Source organism: Pongo pygmaeus, chromosome 20, assembly GCF_028885625.2.
Source record: "Pongo pygmaeus isolate AG05252 chromosome 20, NHGRI_mPonPyg2-v2.0_pri, whole genome shotgun sequence".
Taxonomy (NCBI): domain Eukaryota; kingdom Metazoa; phylum Chordata; class Mammalia; order Primates; family Hominidae; genus Pongo; species Pongo pygmaeus.
This window is the reverse complement of record NC_072393.2, coordinates 20,885,185-20,911,162: the sequence shown is the minus strand read 5'-3', so window position 1 is coordinate 20,911,162 and position 25,978 is coordinate 20,885,185. Positions and strand designations below refer to the sequence as shown.

At 40.2% G+C, this 25,978-nt stretch overlaps 1 pseudogene; it reads right to left on the bottom strand.

The window, feature by feature from the left end:
• Nucleotides 1–1,549: 1,549 nt before the first annotated feature.
• On the bottom strand, nt 1,550–25,386 carry LOC129020569 (endogenous retrovirus group K member 6 Env polyprotein-like; annotated as a pseudogene).
• Between the last annotated feature and the right edge of the window lie 592 nt (nt 25,387–25,978).

Genomic DNA, 25,978 nt, shown 5'->3' with positions numbered 1-25,978 from the left:
CCCTGGGAGAAGAGCAGGAATCACAGGACAATGGGCAGTGTGACAGCCTGTGTACAGGAGAGCAGAGCCTCCTATTCCCAGACACCCAGAGATTTGTTCCAGGCCAGGCCTCCGTGATATGTTTTTTCTGGCACAAAATCTGTAGTTTTCTGACCGTCAAACAATTCTTCAACACCAACTCATTGTCTGACATTTGAATTCTGACACCACACACAGTCAGCACAGACCCTGATTCAGGGCTCGGTCCCACAACCTTGTCCTCACTACAGATGCCAGCCACAAACCCCATGGGCCCATTTATACTTCTGAGATACTGTTTGAAAACTGGAGACTCCCAAAACCTCCCTGAAGTACAATAATTTGATAGAGCTATTCACAGAACACAGCAAACCCTGTAGTTACATTTACCGGTTTAATACATAAGATGCACCCCAGGAAAAGCCAAATGAAAGAAATGCATAGAACAAAGAAAATACATGGGGAAATATAAAATGGATAGATAATCCAGGAAAATATTTGTGATTGGTAAAATTCTCCATCCTTTGAGTACTCTAGGAAGTTTATGGAAAGAAACACCCTTCCCATTATGAATTAGATGGTGCTGTTTTTACTTATCTATCACACAGCTGAAGGGGTGGCCAGCCCCTCCACACCTGTGGGTGTTTCTCATCAGGTGGGACAAGAGACTGAGAAAAGAAAGAGGCACAGAGACAAAGTATAGAGAAAGAACAGTGGGCCCAGGGGACCGGCGCTCAACATACAGAGAACATGTGCCAGCACTGGTCTCTGACTTCCCTCAGTATTTATTGATCATTATCTCTATCATCTCAGAGAGGGGGATGTGGCAGGACAATAGGGTAATAGTGGGGAGAGGGTCAGCAGGAAAACATGTGAACCAAGGTCTCTGTGTCATAAATAAGTTTAAGGAAATATGCTGTGCCTTGATGTGCACGTATATAAACATCTTGGTGCATTAAAGAGGAGTATTGCCACTACCACGTCTCACCTCCAGCCCTAAGGCGGTTTTCTCCTATCTCAGTAAATACAATATACCATTGGGTTTTACACCGAGACATTCCATTGCCCAGGGAGGAGCAGGAGACAGATGCCTTCCTCTTATCTCAACTGCAAAGAGGCCTTCCTCTTTTACTAATCCTCCTCAGCACAGACCCTTTACGGGTGTGGGGCTGGGGGATGGTCAGGTCTTTCCCTTCCCATGAGGCCATATCTCAGGCTATCACATGGGGAGAAACCTTGGACAATATCTGGCTTTCCTAGGCATGGATCACTGCTGCCTTCCGCAGTGTATTGTGTCTCTGGGTACTTGATATGAGAGAATGGTGATGACTTTTAAAAAGCATACTGCCTTCAAGCACTTGTTTAACAAAGCACATCCTGCATAGCCCTAAATCCATTAAACCTTGAATCAACACAGCCCATGTCTCTGCGAGCACAGGGTTGGGGCTAGGGTTACAGATTAACAGCATCTCAAGGCAGAAGAATTTCTCTTAGTACAGAACAAAATGGAGTCTCTTATGTCTACTTCTTTTTACATAGACATAGTAACAGTCTGATCTCTCTTTCTTTTCCCCACATTTCCCTCTTTTATTTTTGACAAAACCGCCATGGTTATCATGGCCGGTTCTCGATGGTCTCTGTCTCTTCGGAGGTGCTGGGTACACCTGCAGACTAACAACAGACAGAACAGGCACACAAGGATTAATATGAAATTTATAATAGTAGTACTTCTGATGGTCTTAATCCAAGTGACAGGGTTAAGATTGGCGAGGCCATCAGCAACTCCCGTGATTGCCTCAGTTCCCGGTACCAAATTTAAATGGGCTTTTGATGCTTCAAAAATTTGTTCTTTTAATTTGCAAATGTCTAAAGTGAGATTATCTTCTTTTCCTTGTAGATGACATCTAACCATGTCCCAGTGATGCTCAGACTCATTATAAACTCGGGGTGTAATACAAAAATCTGAAGTATTCCATTCACACTGTAACTGGAAATGATGTTCTAAGCTCATGAGCCTATCTCCCATACAAATGACAGTCTGTCTAAAATCATTAATTTGATGTGCTAATTTTTGATCACTACCAGATTGTGAATTCCACAATCTTGTAGAATTCTTTTGCCACATTAACAAAGTTTATTGTCTGAACAGAAGAATGTAATGCAACTCCTGCCACAGCAGCCATAGCTGTGACTGCAATTAATCCGATAATCACTGCAATTAAAGTAAAAATGAATTTTTGGATCTATTTAAAATGCATTTTAATACTTCAGTCAAAATATGGATGGATGGCGAGGCCTCCCACGGTCGGTCCATGGACACAGGGATCCACATGCCTTCTCTTGCTCTCACTAGCAGAATACAGCACTGCCAATTAAAAGTCAAATCAATGCAAGTTAAACAATCTGAAATTTTCGCAGGTCATAGTTTGGGAGTCTGGTTTAATAACTCTATTTCCTACAACTAGCATATAAGGGGGCTTTACACAACTTTGTAAAGGAGCTGTTAGACTGGAATTTAGGTCAATAGTATAAAATGGCTTACGATCTCTTGTTTCTATAGTTTGATTTCCAGACCAATTTCTAATGTGGTATGAGGCTACAGTAAGCCTCCATAATTCTGGATGTTCAGGACCAGAAACAGGACTTATTATTTTTGGTCTCGGAGTAGAGATTCCTTTTTCTCCCCATTTCCAAGGGTAGAAATACTGTAATTTTTTATGCTTATGTTCGTCTAAACTTTCTGTTAAGTCACTATCAACAGCTGGACTCACTTGTGCACTGGGACACGATTGAGTTTGTCCTGTGCAATTGCGGTAGAATTGACCTAGAGGTGCCAAATCTATAATAGTTCCGAATTCATCGTTTTGTAATATCACCGCACTACTGGCCACACATTCTTCCCAAACTAAAACTTCTATGTCTTTTGATCCTTTGGGAATTTCCTTGGGACAAGGTTTCCCTTTAGGCCTAAATTTTAATGATCTTTGATAAGAAAAGTCCGTAAATAATTTACCCGTGGCCTGAGTGACATTCCCCTTACCATGTGATAAGTAAATCTACTGATGGTACTGATGGTAGGTACTTGTACCAACTAATTTTGGATTGCAGACATTAAACATCCTGGTGCTCTCCCTAGGCAAATAGGAGGATAACAATGTCCAGTGGAGATATTTATCATCATTCCTTCTTCCTTGGGTTTGGCAGAGCAATGATCATCTGTGAGGCCACGTATCCATACACTATTATTAACATATACTTCAATAGGATTATCCATCCATATGACTGCCCGAATTAAGGGCGGGAAAGGCACATAGGCCCAGTAGGTATAATTAGCCACAGCTGCTCCTGCAGGAATGGGAAGACTTACCACCGTTGATACAATCATCAAAGCTGCAAGCAGCATACCCTCTGGAGTTTGTGTCACCTTTGTGTTCTCTAGGCTCTTTTTTAGCTAATGGTGTCACCTTCCTTCATTGTGCCCAAGTCAGCAGCTCTGCCTTCTTGGTGGATGGCAACTTCATCTGTTCTTCTGACATGACCTTTCCGTTCATCTCGTGAGTCGATGTTGTTCGATTGCGGTGTTTCCATCTCCGTGGAGGCCCTTTTCTTTGCATCTCCGATGGGTTCATTGTAGAATTTCGAATGTCTAGTAGTATCCAAACAGGAAGCTCATTTTCTCCTGGTGAAACACAAGCAAAACCTATCCCCAACGTTACCAGCTTCCCTATTTCCCATGTCTTATTTTTGTTGTCTTTCCACCAAATCAGTTTTCCTTCATGTGGACTATTCTTTTTACCAATAAGATGTTGTTCTGCAGAAGTAGTAGTCTGATTTCTATAAATGTTTAAAAATTTTAAAGTATAGAGTGCTAGATTAAGTTGCATCTGAGGAGTGGTACACTCCTTACTGTCTCCCCCTTCTTTTTGTTTAACCAGTTGAGTTTTGAGTGCTCTATTTATTCTTTCAACTATGGCCTATCCTTGGGAATTATAGGGAATTCTTGTTGTACGTGTAATTTTCCACTGATTTAAGAATTTTGGGAAAGCTTAACTACAATATTCTGGCCCATTGCCAGTTTTAGTTTTTTGTTTGTTTGTTTGTTTTTTGGAACTCCCATTACAGCAAAACAAGATAATAAAATTTTTTTTTTTTTTGAGACGGAGTTTCGCTCTTGTTGCCCAGGCTGGAGTGCAATGGCACGATCTTGGCTCACCGCAACCTCTGCCTCCCAGGTTCAAACAATTCTCCTGCCTCAGCCTGCCAAGTAGCTGGGATTACAGGCATGTACCACCACGCCTGGCTAATTTTGTATTTTTAGTAGAGACGGGGTTTCTCCATGTTGAGGCTGTTCTCAAACTCCTGACCTCAGGTGATCCACATGCCTCAGCCTCCCAAAGTACTGGGATTACAAGCGTGAGCCACCGCACCCAGCAATAAATATTTTTAACGTGGGAAATACTGTTTCCTGTCTGGCAGGTTGCCCATATGAAATGTGAATAAGTATCGACTGTTACATGAACACATGATAATCTTCCAAATGAAGGTACATGAGTGACATCCTTTTGCCATAATGCATTAGGACACAGACCTCTGGGATTAACTCCTGCCTCTTGAGTGGGCAGGTGTAAGACTTGACACTGGGTGCAATGTTGTACAATATTTTTTGCCTGTTTTCATGTGACATCAAATTTGTTTTTTAATCCTGCTGTATTTACATGAGTCAAAGCACGAAGTTCTTGAGCTGCTATGAATGCAGATGATACTAGTAAGTCAGCTTGTTCATTTGCTTTAGTTAAAGGCCCTGGCAAATTAGTGTGTGCTCAAATATGAGTAATATAAAATGGGAAATTTCTTTTTCTTACAGTTTGTTGTAATAAACTGAACAGCTGGTTTAACTGATCATCCATGCTATATTTAATTAGAGCTGTCTCAACATCCCTTGTAGCCTGTACTACATATGCAGAATCTGATACAATATTAATAGGTTGATTAAAATCTTGTAACACTGTAATGACTGCAACAACTCTGCTCTTTGAGCCGATTGTTACTGAGTTTTCATTACTCACTCTTTTGGCCCCATGTAAGCTGCCTTTCCATTGCTGGAACCATCAGTAAACACTGTCAGAGCATTTTCTAAAGGTTTATGTCTGGTAATTTTAGGTAAAATCCAAGTAGTCAGTTTTAAAAACTGGAAGATTTTTGTTTTTGTATGATGATTATCAATAATTCCCACAAAATCAGCAAGACCAATCTGCCATGCACCAGAATTGATAAAGGCTTATCTAACTTGTTCCTTGTTTAAAAGAATGACTATTTTGTCTGGGTCTTTTCCACACAATTTTATTATTTGTAATCTTGCCTGACCAATTAATGTAGCTATTTGATCCAAGTACAATGTAAAAGTCTTAATTGTACTGTGGGGAAGGAATGACCCCTCCAAAGATCAGTATTTTGAACAATGATGCCTGTTGGAGAATGTGCAGTAGCAAAAATCAAAAGTTGGAGTGGGGCTAAGGGATCTATCCTACTTATTTGTGCTGCCTCTGGGGTTAATATTCTTTTACTGTTTAAGTCTGGGTCTCCTCTTAAGATAGAGTACCAATTTAACATGGCATAAGTAGGAATGCCTAGAGTTGGCCAAATCCAATTAATATCCCCTAGCAATTTTTGAAAGTCATTTAATGTTTTTAATGTGTCTTTTCTTCTTTCTATTTCTTGTGGCTTAATTTTTCTATTTTCTAACTGCATCCCTAAATAATGAAAAGGAGTAGAGGTTTGAATCTTATCAGATGCTATTGCCAGTCCTGTGTTGGCAACCTCTGCTTGCAGAAATGTATAACAGTCAATTAATTTGTCTCTCATTTCTGCAGCACATAAAATATCATCAACATAATGAATGATATAACAGTCTGAAAACTTGTCTCTAACTGGTTGAAGAGCTTGACCTACGAAAGTCTGACAAATAGTTGGACTATTAAGCATTCCCTGAGGTAACGCTTTCCACTGCAACCGGTGACTGGTTCTTTATTATTTATGGCTGGTATAGTAAAGGCAAATTTTTCACAATCCTGCTCCACCAGAGGAATGGTAAAAAAGCAATCCTTCAGATCAACTATAATTAAAGGCCAGTCTTTTGGGATCATGGCCGGAGAGGGCAATGCATGTTGGAGAGGCCCCATGGGTTGAATTATGGCACTTAGAGCTCTTAATTCAGTTAACATATGCCATCTGCTGGATTTTTTCTGAATTACAAACACAGGAGAATTCCAAGGCGAGAATGAAGGCTCAATATATCTCTTCTCTAATTGTTCCTTTGCTAATAAATGCAAAGCCTCCAGTTTTTGTTTTGGTAGTGGCCACTGATTTACTCATACCGGTTTTTGTGTTTTCCAAGTTAATGGGTTTAGGAGGCTATACAGTGGCCGCCCCTACAAAGGATACCCTATTCCTTTTCTTTCTTGATTTCTCTCGGTCTCAATTGGGACTTTAATGCCATTTTCATTTTTTCCTAGTCCCTTTCCTGGTACATATCCCAACCTAGTCATGATTTTTTGATTTGTGGGGCTGTATAATTGAGTGGGCATAGTGATTTCCACACCCCATTGTTGTAATAAATTTCAACCCCACAGATTAACAGGAACTGAAGTAATCATTGGCTGAACAGTACTTTCTTGATTATCTGGCCCTAAACAATGTAAAATCATAGCACTTTGATACACTTCTGAGGCTGTGCTTACACCGATGAGTCCTGTAACAGTCTTTTGTTTAGGCCAATTTTTTGGCCACTGATTTAAAGCAATGATAGAGACATCTGCTCCAGTGTCTACTAATCCTTCAAATTGTTTTCTTTGAATAATGGCCTTACACACAGGTCTGCTCTCTGAGACCTGACTTGCCCAATATGCAGCCTTTCCTGTTGGATCAGTGCTTCCCAACCCTCTTGTTCTTTTTATCTCACTGTTTCCAACCTTAATATAAGGCAGGAGTAATAATTGAGCAATTCTGCCTCCTGGACTGGCACTCCAAGGAATTGAAGAGCTAATAACCAAGTGAATTTCACCTTGGTAGTCTGAATCAACCACACCAGTATGAATTTGAACTCCCTTTAGATTTAGACTTGATCTTCCTAAGATTAGTCCCACAGTCCCTTCAGGCAGAGGGCCATATACCCCTCTGGGAATTTTTTGTGGGGGCTCCCCTGGAAGCAGAGAAACTGCTTGTATGATACTTAAATCTACTACTTCACTGCCACTTGTGGTGGGAGACAATTGTATTGTGGTAACTGGCCCATTCCCTGAGGCACCTGTGACAGTGGGGGTTGTTGTCTCTGAAAACCCTGAGGAACAAAGGGCTGAACTGGGAATGCCCCAGTTTGTTGCAGGGCCTGAGGCTGACCCCTCTTCTCATTTCCCAGCAATGGTTGCCCAATTTATCAAATTTAGAATGACATTGATTAGCCCAATGTTTTCCTTTTTTAAATCTTGGACATAGGCCAGGTGGCTCTTTATCTGTTGTTGTAGTAGCTTGAGTTGTTATATTTTGTTTATTTGAGACTGGGCAATTCTTTCTTAGATCACCAATTTGACCACAATTATAACATTTTCCCCCAAATGTTCTAACTTGTCCTCCTAAAGCAACTCCCATTACTGCTTGAGCTATAAGCATAGCTTTATGCATAGCTCCTCCAATTCCATCGCAGGCTTTTACTTACTCTGAGATTACATCTGATCCTGCCGGGACCTTTCCTTTTAATGGCTTAATAGCTGATTGACACTCAGGATTGGTGTTTTCATATGCCATCAACTCCACTATGACCTTACGGGCATTTTCATCGGTAATTGACTTTTGAGCAGCATCTTGGAGCCTTGCCACAAAATCAGGGTAAGGCTCTTTAGAGCCTTGTCTTATAGTACTGAATGAGGGGCAGTTGGTTCCTGGGTCTTGGATTTTTTCCCAGGCTCTAAGGCAGATAGCTCTAACTTGCTCAATGGCCTCATTTTGCATTATTGCTTGTTGATTAGTAGTGTTTCAATTTTGACCTGTTCCTAATAGTTGATCTGCATCTATGTTAACTGGAGGATTGGCAGCCCTATTTTTTTGGACCTGTTCTTGTGCCCCATCAATCCACAAAGTCTTAAATTGTAAAAGATGAGAGGGTGAGAGTGACGATTTGGCCAAAATCTCCCAATCATAAGGAATGAGTCTATGTCCATGAGCAATGGAATTTGATAATGTCCTCAAATAAAGAGAGTTGGGTCCATACTTTTTACTCCCTCTTTCACATCTTTTAGCATTTTTATAGAAAAGGACTCATATCTGGCCTCAGCTAGGGGAGGCTCTCCCTCTTGGTTCCCTTCTTCAGGTGGTACCGGCTCTAATATTACCGGGAACTGCCACGCCTCTATAGCTCCTTTTCTTGCTTTAATAATTTTATGTAATGCACCATCCTGTCCACTAGGTGGTGATGTAGGATTAAGTCTCATAGGGGGTGGCTGAGGCTATAGCACCCTGCCCTGTGGTGCTGGAAACATTCCTGGCACAGTGTCTGTACTGATTTTCTGGGGGCGGCCGATACTGAAGTTCGGCTGGTGGCCGGTATTGATAGGCTACTGGCAGTTGGGTCTTATTTTCTACCAGCTGATATTGTGGATGCTGTATTTGGATTGGCATCGCCATGACAGAGACTCTATCTTTCTCTATTTGATATTCTCTTGGGATTTGTACTTGTCTAACCCGCATTTGAGGTTGTAATGTTACAGGCATCTGAACTGCTGGAAGAGGAGTTGGCCATCGTGGTTTAGACTCTGATGGCCCCACTAATTCTGGACCTTTTTCTTATAATTCTAATGTTTTAGGATATATCACCTCCTGTAATTGATTGTAGTCAACATTTTGCGTTGACTGAGCCATTACAGACTGCTACATATTTACAATGTGAACTTTCCATCCCTTTCTGGGATTCTATCCCTGCCTCTTCTTCACAATGTGTTACACAGCTTTCAGGGGCATCAGAAACTGAAACTCTGTCTTCTTCCATTTGAAACAGTTCTAAAGCTGCTTTAATGATGGCCCAATCATTCCATACTGTAAATGGGATGATTTTACCCTCTCTACTTGCTTGTTTTAATTCTTTACCAATTTTTTCCCAATCTTTTAGATCTAAAGTTCCCTGTTCCAGAAACCATGGGCAGAATTGTTCTATTGTTTGAAATAGCGTGATTAGATTATCTGTAGAGACTCTAACTCCGCCTCTTCTTAAAAGAATTTTAATAAAGCTGAGATAAGAGGCATATTTACTTTCAGTTTCTCCCATTGTTATCCTAGGTTCTTCTGAGCGCACAAGCTTACCACAAGGCTGACCGTAGACATACTCGGGAATCTCTCATCGACTTGTCCTCAATGACCATACAGAGGACCCATGCTGGCACTGGTCTCTGAGTTCCCTCAGTATTTATTGATCACTATCTCTACCATCTCAGAGAGGGGGATGTGGCAGGACTATAGGGTAATGGTGGGGAGAGGGTCAGCAGGAAAACATATGAGCAAAGATCTCTGTGTCATAAATAAATTAAGGAAAGGTGCCAGGCGTTGATGTGCACGTAGGCCAGATTTATGTTTGACTTTACACAAACACCTCAGTGCATTAAGGAGCGGTATTGCCGCCAGCACATCTCACCTCCAGCCATAAGGCAGTTTTCTCCTATCTCAGTAAATAGAATGTATGATTGGGTTTTACACCAAGACATTCCATTTCCAGGGACGAGCAGGAGTCAGATGCCTTCCTCTTATCTCAACTGCAAAGAGGCCTTCCTCTTTTCCTAATCTTCCTCAGCACAGACCCTTTACAGGGGTCAGGCTGGGGGATGGTCAGGTATTTCCCTTCCCACAGGGCCATATCTCAGGTTATTATATGGGGATAAACCTTGGCCAATACCTGGCTTTCCTAGGCAGAGGTTCCTGCCCCCTTCCATAGTGTATTCCATATCTCAGGTTATTATATGGGGAGAAACCTTGGACAATACCTGGCTTTCCTAGGCAGAGGTCCCTGCCGCCTTCCATAGTGTATTGTGACCCTGGGTACTCGAGATTAGAGAATGGTGATGACTTTTACCAAGCATACTGCCTTTAAGCACTTTTTTAACAAAGCACATCCTGCATAGCCCTAAATCCATTAAACCTTGAGTCAACACAGCACATGTCTCAGGGAGCAGTGTTGGGGCTGGGGTTACAGATTAACAGCATCTCAAGGCAGAAGAATTTCTCTTAGTACAGAACAAAATGGAGTCTCTTATGTCTACTTCTTTCTACATAGTCACAATAACAGTCTGATCTCTCTTTTCCCCACACCCCTTCCCTGGGATCTCAGCAGGCTTAAGCAGATTCTAGGAGAGAGGCTGTTGAGAATCTGCTCACCTCCAGGGTTCAGACCTCAGGCTCCAGTGGCATGGGTTCACAAGTGGAAACTTCTGAACTGTGGGTTGCACAGTTCCATGGAAAAAGCAGTTTCCCAGGCTGGGTAGCCCACTCAGTCACAGCCTTCCTTGGTGGAAAAATGACTGTGGCAGGACTCAAGCCTCCCCACAGTCAGTTCCACAATCTGCTTTCCAAGTTCTCCTTGCCCAGCTCAGCCTCAGTCCCCTTCAGCCATAAGATGGCGGCTGTGCTGACAGCCGGGCCCCCGGCTCTCCTTTCTCTTCCCTGCTCAGTGACTGTGCCCTGGCCTGGAGCCCTCTCCAGGCAGTTCTGCACCCGCAGTGCGGCGTCTCTCCCAGATTGTGCAGGGACTAGGGGAGGCTGATGGGGGCGGATCACTTGAGGTCAGGAGTTGAAGACCAGCCTGGCCAAAATGGGGAAACCCCACCTCTACTAAAATTACAAAAATTAGTTGGGTGTGATGGCAAACGTCTGTAGTCCTAGCTATGGGGGAGGCAGAGAAAAGAGAATGGCTTGAACCCAGGAGGCCGAGGTTGTTGTCAGCTGAGATCATGCCACTGCACTCCAGCCTGGGCGACAGAGCAAGGGTCTGTCTAAAAAAAAATTATGGGAGTCACTGTAAAAATATAAAATAATTTTTTTTTTTTTGAGACGGAGTCGCTCTGTTGCCCAGGCTGCAGTGCAGTGGCGCAATCTCGGCTCACTGCAAGCTCCATCTCCGGGGTTCACACCATTCTCCTGCCTCAGCCTCCCAAGTAGCTGGGACTACAGGCTCCTGCCACCGCGCCCAGCTAATTTTTTGTATTTTTAGTAGAGAGGGGATTTCACCGTGTTAGCCAGGATGGTCTCGATCTCCTGACCTCGTGATCCGCCCGCCTCGGCCTCCCAAAGTCCTGGGATTACAGGCTTGAGCCACTGCGTCCAGCCTCAAAAAAAGAGATTCAAGAATTGTAGACCAGCTAGTTATAGTTTGTAGTTTGTTCTCCATGGGAGGGTCTTGAAGAAAAGACATTTATAAGGTGCATGATGAAGAAAACAAAATTTAATAATTGGTTAGATGCAGTTATGTAGTTTCTTAATTTGTACAATCAAGGTGGAAATTTCCTGGTTTTTTAATTAGAGCTTCAGTGGTACTTTATAGTTGTTTAAGCTTGAATTTTATTTCCCTAATGTAGTAATTTACCAAAAAATGCACTTGAGTTTAGATTTTTTTTTTAGAAGTATGAATCCTAGGACTATATCCTCCTCAGTCTAATTGCCTGCCACTTAATTATTTTCACACCCCACAGGGGACTGATTTTCCCTGGCATTTTTCACATGTGTCCCAAGCAAGGCCTCAAGTGTACCCCATGTTCCTCAATTAATCATTTTATAAAAAGCATGGCATAACAGTATTGAAGAGATTTTTTTCTGTTTGTAAATATTTTCCCTGAGAAGAAAGCAAAGAATAGTCCCCTGACACTGTATTGTAAAAATATCTGTCCCTCTTTTTCTTTTATTTTTCCAGAGAACTTACCAGAATGTTTTTAGGTTAAGATTACCCTTTGGAAACTTTATAGGGTGATGTCTCCTCAGCTATGCTTCAGTATTTTTTTCTGGGCCTGGGTTTTAGTACTTTCTGGGGATAAACCAAGATACCCACCATGGCTATGTCTGCTAGAGTGTCTAGTGACTATTAGTTCTTGGGTCATTTTCTCCCATAGGACCACCTGAAGTATGAAGTGTAACCTCTCAAGGGAGCAGTTGGCAGCCTTGGAGCTGAAAGGCATCTCCTGGTGCACTTTTTTTTTTTTTTTAAGCTAACCCCTTGAAACATGAAGATTGTCTTCACTCAACCTAGCTCCCATTTTTTGGATACACATTGCTGGTCAGCCAATCAGATGCTGGTATTGAGGGGAAACAAATAATTTCTGCCCCCTGGATTTTCCTGAATGCGGACAGAAAAACAGTGAAATAAAAATAGTGAAAATTTTGTAATAAAAATAAAAAACTCCAAAAGACAAAAAAATTGAACCTAGTGAGATGGCGTAAAAACTTACAAAGTAAAATACACCTGGAGCGCTCAATGGAGCATAGAGCAGTGTCTCCTGGGAGGGTGGTTATTGAGAGTGTAAGTGAACAGGATGGGGTGGATGATTGGATCTGTACACTGAAAAGATTTCTTTACTTATTTTGACCTCAGGTTTTTTCGTTTTCTTGTTTTTTCTTGTTTTTGTTTTTGTTTTTTTTGATGGTTTCACTCTGTTACACAGGCTGCAATGCAGTGGCTTGATCTCGGCTCACTGCGACCTCCCCCTCCTGGGTTCAAGTGATTCTCATTCCTCGGCCTCCCAAGTAGCTAGGTGCACAACACTTCGCCTGGCTAGTTTTTGTATTTTTAGTAGAGAGGGACCAGGCTGCTCCAAAACTTCTGGTGTGAAGTGATCTGCCTGCTTTCGCCCCCAAAGTGTTGTGATTACAGGCACGAGCCACTGCACCAAGCTGCATCAGTTTTTTTACTGTAATTTGCATTTTATTAGTAGGGGCTGAAAGGTAAGAAAATATTTACAAAGAACATAATAGAGATGAGTTTCAAAAATTAGTATTTAATCATATATTCTATTGGTTAATAATTCTTATTTACCTTTTTCTTTCCCAGAGTAAACTTAGGAATATTTTCAGGTGTTTTTCTGTTTGTTTGTTTGTTTGTTTGTTCATTTTTGTTTGAGATGGAGTCTCACTCTGTCAACCAGGCTGGAGTGCAGTGGTGTTGGTAGAAGAGCTGAGGCAGGACTGGCTTGTCTGTCATAATATAAAAGAGTCTTGGAAGATGTCCTGGGTCCAGGGTTTAAAACCCTCATGGCCTTTGCAACAACAAGCTCTGTGCCAAATGGTGGAAAGCTGCCTTGCCACAACACAAATCTAAGCCCAGGGCATAAAATCCCTCATGGCTTGGATGGAATCCAGGGCTCAGGGCACAAAACCCCTCATGGCCTCTAGAATGTGCACAGACTTGTTGGTTGCTCTCCCAGGCTCATAAACATGTTCTCCATTATCTCAAGCAGCAGAGCATATTCTATATGGATCACAGAAAATGATAAACCATCACAGCTACGTTTGATGCACTGCTGCCTTTCTACTCCCACGTCCTCACGTCCTCACCTGTTTACCCCCACATCCACACATCCTCACCACCTGCTTCTTTGTTTGATCACCAATAAGTAGTGTGGTCTCCCAAAGCTCGGGGCCCTCGCAGTTTCCATACCAGTGTTGGCCCTCTGGACCCACCTTATGTACTCTTAACCTGTCTTTTCTCACTCCTTTGACTCCACTGGACTTCATAGCCACCATGGCCTTGAGTTGGGTCTGATCACCCCAACAAGTGGCATGGTCTCAGCTTTGCCACCTGAGTTCAAGGGAATCTCATGCCTCAGCTTTTTGAGTAGCTGAAATTACAGGCATCATGCCACCATGCCCGACTAATTTTTTAATTTTTAGTAGAGATGGATTTCACCATGTTGGTTATGCTGGTCTCAAACTCCTGACCTCATGATCTGCCTGCCTCAGCCTCCCAAAGTGCTGGGATTACAGACATGAGCCACCATGCCTGGCCAGGTGTGTTTTTTATGGATGAGTGATTTCAAACAGAATTCCAAGCCTTAGCTTTAAGAATGCTAGCTATCGGCCAACCGCGGTGGCTTACACCTATAATCCTAGCACTTTGGGAGAATGAGGTGGGTGCATCACGAGGTCAGGATTTCAAGACCAGCCTGTCCAAGATGGTGAAAACTGTCTCTACTAAAAATATAAAAATTATCCAAGGCAGGCACCTGTAATCCTGGCTACTTGGGAGGCTGAGGCAGAGAATTGCTTGAACCTATAAAAAAAGAAAGAAAGAAAGAAAATCTCTCTTCCGTTTTGACTGTAGACAATAAACATATTTCCACAGGAAAATGTGGTAGATAATTGATGAGTTACATAGACTTGTCAAAACATCAGTTCCTCTTTTTGCAGGGTAAATTTGTGACAGTGAATATCTCAGTTCTATATCATGTTGTCTTGATTTCTGAATTAAATGCTAAATTATATGTGATGAAACATGGTCTCTTCTACAAGTTTTCTCATATGACTAGTTTTTTACTACATTATTTTTAATAGAAATAATAAAATAATACATATATTGTCTGAAATAAATAGATATATTTGCTTTTCTTATGGAGTTATAAAATGCAAGCATCTTAGCCAGGTACACTGGCTCAGGACTGTAATCCCAACACTTTGGGAAGCCTAGGTGGGTTGATCACTTCAGGTCAGGAGTTTGAGACCAGCCTGCCCAAAATGGCGATAACCCGTCTCAACTAAAATTACAAAAATTAGCCAAGTGTGGTGGCTCGTGGCTGTAGTCCCAGCTACTTGGAAAGCTGAGGCAGGAGAATGGCTTCAACACAGGAGGTGGAGGCTGCAGTGAGCCAAGATTGTGCCATTGCACTCCAGCCTGGGTGACAGAGCGAGACTCCATCTCAAAAAAAAAATTTAAAAAAAGTGAGCACCTTAAAATTTCCTTCCCTTACATAAACACTTTGTTTGAGTAGTTTTGCTGGATTTTTCAGTTAGTTTCAACACCAAGTGAATACCTCTGACATGGAAATTAAAGCCTTAACCAAGAGACTCCAAGCTAAGGCTAATATTAAGCCAGAAAGAGGAAGTTATTAAAGGTCCAGTTCGTTTTTCTTTTTTTTTTCTTTCTTCTTCTTCTTTTTTTTTTTTTTTTGACAAAGTCTCACACTGTTGCCTCGGCTGGAGTGCACTGGCGTGATCTTGGCTCACTGCAACCTCTGCCTCCCGGGTTCAAGTGACTCTCTTGCCTCACCCTCATGAGTAGCTGGGATTACAGGTGCCTGCCATGACACCTGGCTAATTTTTTGTATTTTTAGTAGATACAGGGTTTCATTACGTTGGCCAGGCTGCTCTCAAATGCCTGACTGCGTGATCCACCTGCCTCAGCCTCCCAAAGTGCTGCAATTACAGGCGTGAGCCACTGCATCTGACTATACCACATTTTCTTTATCCAGTCTATCACAGATAGCCATTCAGGGCCTGTTCATATCCTTGCTATTGTGAATAGCACTTCATGTGGATATGTCTTTATAAAAATTTATATTTCTTTGGGTATATACCCAATTATGAGGTTCCTGAGTCAAATGATAATTCTGTTTTTAGTTCTGTGAGGAATCCCCACACTGCTTTTTACTGTTGTTGAACTAATTTACACTCCCACCAGCAGAGTATAAGCATTCCCTTCTCTCTGCAACCTTGCCAGAATCTGTTATTTTTGACATTTAAAAAATAGCCATTCTGATGGGTGTGATGCGGTATCTCATTGTGGTTTTTCTTTTAATTTCTCTAATAATTAGCAATGAGCATTTTTTTCACATGCTTGTTAACTGCACATGTGTCTTCTTTTGAAAAGAATATGTTCATTTTTTTTTCTACTTTTTAATGAGGTTGTTTGGTTTTTTTCTTGTAAACTTGTTTGAGCTCTTAATAAGTTCTGGATATTAGTCCTTTGTCAGAGGCAAAGTTTGCAAATATTTTCTTTTATTCTGTAGGTTATCTCTTTGCTCTGTTCACAGTTTCCTTTGCTGTGAAGAAGCTTTTTAGTTTAAATAGGTCCCATTTCTCAATTTTTGCTTTTGTGGTGATTGCTTTTGGAAGCTTCATCATCAAGTCTTTGTCAGTTTCTATGTCTAGAACAGTATTTTTGAGGTTATCTTGCAGGGTTTCTTATAATTTTAAGTTTTACATTTAAGTCTCTAATTTATCTTGAGCTGATTTTTGTATATGGTGAAATGAAGGGGTCAAGTTTCTGTATTCTACATAGTGCTAGGTAGTTATTCCAGCATCATTTATTAAAGAGAGAATTCTTCCCACTTTTCTCTTGTCAGGTTTGTCAAAAATCTGATGGTTGTAGGAGGGTGGCATTATTTCTGGTCTCTCTATTCTGTTGCAAAGGTCTTTTGCATGCATGGATTTTTTTATAACATCATTCTCTCTTGTGCTTTTTCCCCCATAAGCATCATCTTAAGTGCATACAGTGTGCAAAATTCAGATGTCCAAGGTTCAAAAATTCTTTAAAAAGTATCAAAAACTATTTTGCTATTCTCTCTTTTCTTAAGGCATTTTGATTATATGTAGATATTTTTCTCTGCTTTTTTGAAATATATGTAAATTATATTAACAGTGAAATAAACCTTTTGTCATTTTTTCAGACTCCAGATTATCTTTATCTAGTACTTCAGATTTTTTGCTTTCTTTTTGCTTCTGAAAATTTTATTTTTTTCATTTTTAGTCCTCTAAAGTAGACACAGATTGTTTAGATAAATGCTCATTTTAAGAGCACACAGATGCTTAGCACAAAGATAGGATTAAATTTTGCAATACAGAATGATAAAGACTGAAAGATACTAAGTTTCTTTGAAAGAAACCTGATTATCCAAGGTAATTATCCAATATTTGCAGGCTGAAGTACTTATACTGCAAAAGCAAAAACAGTTCAGTGCATAAACTGAACAGTAGAGTCTGTAGTTGTATCTTGCTTTCTATTTATTACTTCAGAACAATTAGCATAGTTATGTGTAGGGTTTGTAGACAAATTGCATTCATATACATTAAACAGTATTTTATTTTTTTGAGACAGATTCTCACCATGTCATCCAGGTTGGAGTGTAGTGGCATGATCTTGGATCACTGAAACCACTGCCTCTCAGGTTCAAGTGATTCTCCTGCCTTAGCCTCTTAAGTAGCTGGCATTACAGGCATGTGCCACCATGCCTGGCTAAGTTTTTGTATTTTTAGTATAGATGGAGTCTCATGTTGGCCAGCTTGATCTTGAACTCCTGACCTCAGGTGATCCAACCGCCTCACTCTTCCAAAGTGCTGGGATTACAGGCGTGACCTGTAAACAGTATTTTCTACATCATATGAACATAAAGCCACAATACTTACTTTGAATGAATCACTTAAATTGTTATTTTAACATTGTTATTTATACTTTTGAAATATAAATTGTTTTAACTGAAATATAGTTGAATTTTTTTGTTGTTTTGTTTTTTTGTTTTAGACAGAGTCTCGCTTTTTTGTCCTGGCTGGACCACAGTGCTGCAATCGCATCTCACTGCAACCTCTGCCTCCTGGGTTCAAGCAATTCTTCTGCCTTAGCCTCCTGGGTAGCTGGGACAACAGGCGGACTCCACCATGCCCGGCTAAATTTATTTTGTATTTTTAGTAGAGACAGGGTTTCACCATGTAGGCCAAGCTGGTCTCAAACTTTCTGACCTCATGATCTGCACGCTTCGGTCTCCCAAACTGCTGGGATTATAGATGTGAGACACTGCACCTGGCTATAGTTGCAATTTTAAAAAATGCTACATATATTATGACTAGTTCATAAAAATTGTTAATACTTAGATACTTATACCTAATATCCAAAGAAAATTTACTACCAAATTGTTACAGTAGATATTAATGTGACATGTTTATTACTTTATTCAATAGGGATAATTATCAATAAACACAACTTTAGTATCTTTTATTGCACTAAATTGGAATGCTGCTATTACAGGAAAAGTAAAGACAGGTGATGTGGCCACCCAAAAACAATAATAGCTATTCAGTTAGCTATGTTACAAGTTCTAATACATTCCACTCTATGAAAACAGTCAGATTCTATTTCTTCATCAAAAAGTGTTGTTGGAAGTTGTCAGATGTATTTCAATATAGAACTGCATTCACTGGCTAGGAGATGAGAGAGCACCAAAGGTGGAAAAAAAAGTTATAAAATTCTTCTGAAAAATCTACCCTCTTTTTTCCTGAAGCTCATATTTCTCATGCTAAGAGTAGCTGTGCACTTTGGGTGTTTAGAGAGAAATTGCTTTTAGGGGAATATTTTTTGACTGACTTGATCAATCATATCTAATCTGAGCTTTTTCTTAGATCTTTATAAAGTTTCTCTATGAAAATAATCTTGCTCAGATCAAGATCTCATTTTTCTCTCCAATGCTTCAGGTGTGTGTTTCAGAAGACCTATTAGTATCCCATGGTGTCAGAATAAGGTGGGCTGTCACACTGAGAATTTTTGCAGCTATCACTATCTGGACTCATGCTGAAAATTCAGCATTATCTTTTCCTTGTCATCTCTATACACAGAAACTGAAGCTGAAACACTGCTCACTTTCTCATTATTGTGAAGGTGTAATTCTACCCAGAAGGCCTGCAGGCTCTCCTCCTGCAGCTTAGGCCTCACTCTCTGATGTGACACTAGAGTGCTGCGTGGCAAATGGGATTCATATAAAATGTGAGCTGTGCTGTGGGTTGTGTCTCAGTGGCAGATGGTAGAGGTCAAGAGAGGACACTAGCAACCAGGAGAAAGCAAGCAGGAGTGCTGTAGCCCAGTGCCAGGGAGTACAGAGCCACTATTCTAAAATGTAAGTAGCCAAAAAGATAGAACCCTATTCAACCATTTTTGCAGCAGAGTGAAAGCCTACCTTCAGCAGACACCTGGCTTCAAGCTGCTAAACTACATCCTATTATGAAGATGTGAAAAGTGTTTTGTCGTTGAATATAAGTAATTAGCATACACAGATGGCCTCTTCAATCTCCAGGTGAATTTAGGATGAACTATGTATGACACGGTACTGAAAATTCTTCTACTTGTGGTCTAATTATAGTGACCATCTTTCTGTCTCTGCAGTCTCTTAAGCAGATTGATGAAGATCCATGTCACATTCAAGTTCAATTGTATAACAAAAATTTTCTTTCTATTCTGTTATTGTGAAGTTTCTCTGGGGTGGAGAAAATTTTTTGTTTAATTATTGTTTCCAAACACTGTCTAGAATTACCAGACATGATATAAACACATAAGGTGCCAACCAGAATTTTCTCTAGAGGGGACTTTCCCTCTTAGGCTTCTGGTCATCTCAAAGTTGTGCAGCAAAGTGCATGCTGTACCCTAAATATGCAGGCAGAATTGTGTCTCTGCCTAGATGGTATCTATAGTCCTATACAGTCACTTCTAGAGAGGCTAGACCACATTTCTACAAACTTCACAGGGCAGCAATCAATCATTTCACCTCTTTCAATGACTCTTGTATGTTCAGACTGAAATTGATACAGGAACTATGTAGCCCAGAAACTCAACCGGAACAACATGTGTGCATTGAATAGTCTCAGAGACAGGAGAATCTCCACTTTCCCCTTCCTCCTCTTGCCAAAGTGCTCACAAATGTGCGGCTAACACCTGTTGCTACTCCAACCATTCAGGCCCTAAATGTGCAGCTCCAAATTTTGAATTTAGATCTTGAGATTTGGGAAATAAAAAACTTTTATCTAAAAAATGCAAGTCCTTTTGGTTATCAAACTCAGAGAGACATTAAAATAAACGTGCAGTTATTCCTCCTCCCTTTGAACTATGTATTCATCTATTGAAACTGTTCACTATTGCCACAAGTAGGTATAAATTAAACTAATACTACCACATTGGACACTATATCCCATACCCTAATCCATAACGATATGTATCTAATCAATAATCAATGCTGTTTCTGTAAATAAATAAATATTTCTGACAAACAACTTTGTATCATCTTTTAATGGTAGGTTGTATTGACATTTTTGAAAAATAAAATTTTTTGACCCCTGAGCAAAAATGTATTGAAGTGTTTTATATATACATATTTTTGAATTTGCCAGTTTGACTTTTGTTTTTAATTCCTAGTTTAATTCAGTTTTTGTTAGAAAATACACAGTGTATGGCCAGGCGCGGTGGCTCACACCTGTAATCCCAGCACTGTGGGAGGCTGAGGCAGGGAGATCACCCAAGGTCAGGAGTTTGAGATCAGCCTCAACATGGAGAAACCCCATCTCTACTAAAAATACAAAATTAGCCGGGTGTGGTGGTGCATGCCTGTAATCCCAGCTACTTGGGAGGCTGAGGCAGGAGAATTGCTTGAACTTGTGAGGCCGAGGTTGCGGTGAGCCAAGATCATGCCACTGCACTCCAGCCTGGGCAACAAGAGTGAAACTCCATCTCAAAAAAAAAAAAAGAAGGCCGGGCACTGTGGCTCTGCCTGCAATCCCAGCACTTTGGGAGGCTGAGGCAGGAGGATCACAAAGTCAGGAGATCAAGACCATCCTGGCTAACATGGTGAAACCCTGTTCTCTACTAAAAGTACAAAAAATTAGCCGGGCGAGGTGGCAGACACCTGTAGTCCCAGCTTCTCGGGAAGCTGAGGCAGGAGAATGGCCTGAACCTGGGAGGTGGAGCTTGCAGTGAGCCGAGATCATGCCACTGCACTCCAGTCTGGGCGACAGAGCAAGATTCCGTCTCCAAAAGAAAAAAAAGAAAACCAAAAAAAAAGAAAAAAGAAAATATGCAGTGTGTATAATTTTAGTCTTTCAAATTGATTTATTGTTGTTTTGAGACAAGATCTTACCATCTCCCAGGCTGCAGTGCAGTGGCATAATTTGGGCTTACTGTAGCCTCCACCTCCTGGGCTCAAGTGACCCTTTCACCTCAGTTTTCTGAGTAGCTAGGACTACAGACATGCACTACCATGTCTGGCTAATTGTTTGCTTGTTTATAGTGTTAGGATCTCACTATTTTGCCCAGGCTGGTCTTGAAATTTTGGCCCCAGTGGATCCTGTTACCTTGGTCCCCTAAAGTGTTAAGATTATAGGTAAGAGCCACTGTACCCAGTCAGTATTTTAAAATTTAATAAAACCTGCTATGTGCCATAACAAAATACATCAGATGCAAATAAGAATATTGTGCATTATCTCGGTTTTGACTGGAGAGTTTTGTATGTGTCTGTGAAGCATAATTGGTCTATAATATGGTTTGGATGTCTATGATGTCCAAACTTCATTCTGCAATATAAATCCTCGGTGTTGAATGTGGGACCTGGTGGGACACCTTTGGGTCATGGGGGCAAATTTTTCATGAATGGCTTGGTACATCCTCCTGGTAACCAAAAAATTTACACTCTATTAATTCAAATGAGAGCTGGTTCGTTAAAAGAACCTGCCTTCTTCACCTCACACTTGCTCTGTCTCTTACCATATAATATGTCCAGTTACTCTTTACCTTCCACCATGATTTTAAGCTTCCTGAAATCCTCACCAGAAGCAGATGCTGGCACACACTTATACAGTCTGCGAAACTGTGAGCCAAATAAACCTTTTTTCTTTATAAATTATGCACTCTCAAATATTCCTCTATATGCAAAATAATTAATATAGTCTTTAATGTTGTCTAAGTTTTCTGTTTCTTATTTTTTATCTAAATTTTCTATTTATTATTGCAAATGGGGTTTTGATGTCTACAATTATGTTGCTATGTATGTCTTGCTTCAGTTTTGTCAATATTTGCTTTCTATATTTTGGAGCCCTGATGTTATATACACATATACATATAGATACATAAATATTATAGTTATAGATTCCTGGTAAATCAACTTACTTTAACATAATATAACATCAATCTTTGTCTCATGGTACTACCTGACTAAAACATGTTATGTCTAATATAATTATGACCACCTCACTCAATCGTGGTTCCTATTTTCATGGAATATACATTTTTTTCATTGTTACTTTCAGCCTATTTGACTCAATGTTTAAATGAATCTCTTGTAGGCAGCATACTGTATGCTTTTTAAAAAACCATACAGGCATTCTATTTCCTTTATTTATTTATTTATTTATTTATTTATTTTTTTTTTTTTTTTGAGAGACAGGGTCTTGCTCTGTTGCCCAGGCTGATGTGCAGTGGTGCAATCTTGGCTCACTGCCACCTCCACCTCCAAGGTTCAAGCGATTCTCCTGCCTCAGCCCCCTGAATATCTGAGACTACAGGTGCGTGCCACTAAGCCCAGCTACTTTTTGTATTTTCAGTAAAGACGGGGTTTCGCCATATTGGTCAAGCTGATCTCAAACTCCTGACCTCATGATCCTTCCACCTCAGCCTCCCAAAGTGCTGGGATTGCAGGCAAGAGCCACCATTCCTGGCCTCCTTTTTTTATATATATAATTTTATTTATTTATATATATTTATCTATTTTTATTTATTTATCTATTTATTTTTGTTTTTTTTTTGAGGCAGAGTCTCACTCTGTCCCCCAGGCTGGAGTGCAGTGGTACAATCATCTCAGCTCACTGTAACCTCCACCTCCCGGGTTCAAGTGATTCTCCTGCCTCAGCCTCCTGATAGCTAGGATTACAGGCACATGCCACCATGCCCGGCCAATTTTTGTGTCTTTAATATAGAAGCGGTTTCACCATGTTGGCCAGGCTGGTCTTGATCTCTTGATCTTCTGATTGGCCCACCTCAGCCTCCCAAAGTGCTGGGATTACAGGCATAAGCCACTGTACCCAGCCTATGTATGTATTTATTTATTTTGCAATGGAGTTTCACTCTTGTTTCCCAGGCTGGAGTGCAATGGTGCAATCTCTGCTCACTAAAAACTCTGCCTCCTGGGTTCAAGCAATTCTCCTGGTTTAGCCTCCTGAGTAGCTGGGATTACAGGTGCCTGCCACCACACCCGGCTAATTTTTTGTATTTTTAGTGGAGACGGGGTTTCACCATGATGACCAGACTGGTCTTTAAGTCCTGATGTCAGGTGATCTGCCTGCCTCAGTCTCCCAAAAGGCCAGGATTACAGGCATGTGCCACCATGCCCAGCCTCATTTATTTTTCAGAATGGAACTCACTGTGTCAACTAGGCTGATTTGCACATTTCACTGCTGCTTGAATCTCTCAAACTCTGCTGATTATCTCATTTCAGTCTCTCAAATACCTGGATTACAAGTATGTGCCATCACACCAAGCTAGCTTTTTTATAGAGACAGAGTTTTTATAAAGACAGTATTTTTTATAGAGACAGAGTTTTGCCATGTTGCCTAGGCCTGTCCTGAACGCCTGGGATCAAGTGATCAGCCTACCTTGCCTTCCAAAGTCCTAAAATTACATTTCATTTTATTAAGTAGTTTAATTAACTTATATTTAAAATAATTGCTTAAAGAAATAAAGTTGTTGTCCAGGTGCTGTGGCTCATGCCTGTAATCCCAGCATGTTGGGAAACTGAGGTGGGTAGATCATCTGAGGTCAGGAGTTTGAGATAAGCCTGATGAGTATGATGAAACCCTCTCTCTACTAAAAATACAAAAATTAGCCATGCTTGGTGGCATGTGCCTGTAGTCCAAGCTACTGGGGAGCCTGAGACAAAAGAATTACTTGAACCCGGGAGGTGGAGGTTGCAGTGAGCCAAGATTGTGCCATTGCACTCCAGCATGGGCAACAAGAGGGAAATTCTGTCTAAAACCAAAAAAAAAAAAAAAAAAGGAAGTTGTTAGTTATATTGTTATTGTTTTATGTGTTTCTAGTAGTTTTTTTTTCTCATTTCCTATTTGACTTTCTTAATTTTCATTTAAATTTGTACCGGCATGCTTTGAAATGTGGCTAAGTACCAAGTACCATTATACTTGCTTCCATCATCACCATCTTTCTTCTAAAAAGAGATCTAGATTTTTTATTCATTACCATAAATACCCAACTTCTGCCACAAAGACAAAAAGACAAGAGTGTGATTTCACATCACACACTCTGGAAAAAAATAGAGTTGTTGTCTTGATGGAAGTTCTAAAGACCAGGTGAGAGATTAAATCACTACCAGGAGCTAGATAATTGCTCTTTTACTAACAAATGTTCATTTTCATTTCTATGTTGTCTCAAGTTATGTTAATAATGAAGCAAAAACCTTTATGCAGATAATTTCAAAAAGACCATTTTTTTAATTTTTAAATTATTTTTGACCTTGAAAAAATCTGATATTTTTTCTGAATGAAAAAGAAGTATTTCATGCTAAATTTAGACTGTTTAGCTTTCCACTGATATCTCAAGATACTTTCCAGTTATTGACAGTACTCAGAACTGTGTAAAAGTTAACCACCAATACCATGTTTTAAAGAAAAAAGTTTCAATGTAAGACTAATGTCTTGGGGACATTACTAAATGTATTTCTAAGAAACCCTTCTCAAAGGTCAAAGTATTGGCAATTCTAATTTAAAAATTTAAAATTTTTAACTATTGGAAATTTAAGTAACAATAGTTTCAAGAGCTAAGAATCAGATTGCTTTTTAAAACGGGTTTTTTTTTTTTCCTGAGAGATTCATACTTGACAACAACTCCAGTTAAACATAATACTCCACCCAAATCCCAAATTTAAATGCATTATGACACCTTGGAATAGTAAAATTATAAAATGGTATTTCTAAATTATAATATATATATATAATACACCATTTTAACTGTCACGTTTACCAGCAGAATTATGAAATCAAAAACAAATTCTACATTCAAGGGACAAATGATAAATGCTCTTTCATTGTTTTAAGAGTCCATTCAATTCTTTGTTGTTTTTTACTCCCATATTTTAAAATTATGACCAAAGGATGAAAGGCCAAGTCAATCCCATTTCCCTGAACACAATTGCCAGTAGGTACTGGCCCTACATACGCATCCTTTAATGAGCCCGGTTCTCAAAAGGCTGGGGATATTTATATAAGAACTTACTCTAAAGTGACTCAAAGATCCATGTTCCTAAGATCTAGTATGGGCTATTCATGTGTTCTGAGGCATGTCCAGCATGTGGGCAAACTTATCTGTTCAAATTGAGGTAAAACAGACAAAAAACAATATTGACAGAAGCTACATAATCAAAACTAACCTTTTGCTGCTTATTTAAGCTAATTATCTATTCTTACCAAACACAGACCCTCAAGTCAATAATTTATTTTGATTTTACTCACCCCCAAATTAAGCCTCTTCTTTCAAAGTCATTATTAGTTTAAAAAAAAAAAAGTTTTAAGATGAAGAAAAACGTTTTTTTCCAGAATTTGCTGTCAGGCCTCTGACCCCAAGCTAAGCCATCATATCCCCTGTGACCTGCACATACACATCCAGATGGCCAGTTCCTGCCTTAACTGATGTCATTCCACCACAAAAGAAGTGAAAATGGCCGATCTTTGCCTTAAGTGATGACATTATCTTGTGAAATTCCTTCTCCTGGCTCATCCTGGCTCAAAAAGCTCCCCCACTGAGCACCTTGTGACCCCCACTCTTGCCCACCAGAGAACAACCCCCCTTTGACTGTAATTTTCCTTTACCTACCCAAATCTTGTAAAATGGCCCCACCCTTCTCTCCCTTTGCTGACTCTCTTTTCAGACTCAGCCCGCCTGCACCCAGGTGAAATAAACAGCCTTGTTGCTCACACAAAGCCTGTTTGGTGGTCTCTTCACATGGACGCGAGAGAAACTTGTATTTTGTAATTAGTGTGATGCAATTTCTTTTTATTTTTCAAACTTAGAAATAACTCATATATGGGTACTATTTGATATTTTTTTCAGATACCAAGGAATACTGACAGGATTCATAAATGGGATTTTCCGGCACTGGCAGGAAAGTCTGCTAACGTTTACAAAATACCAAAAACT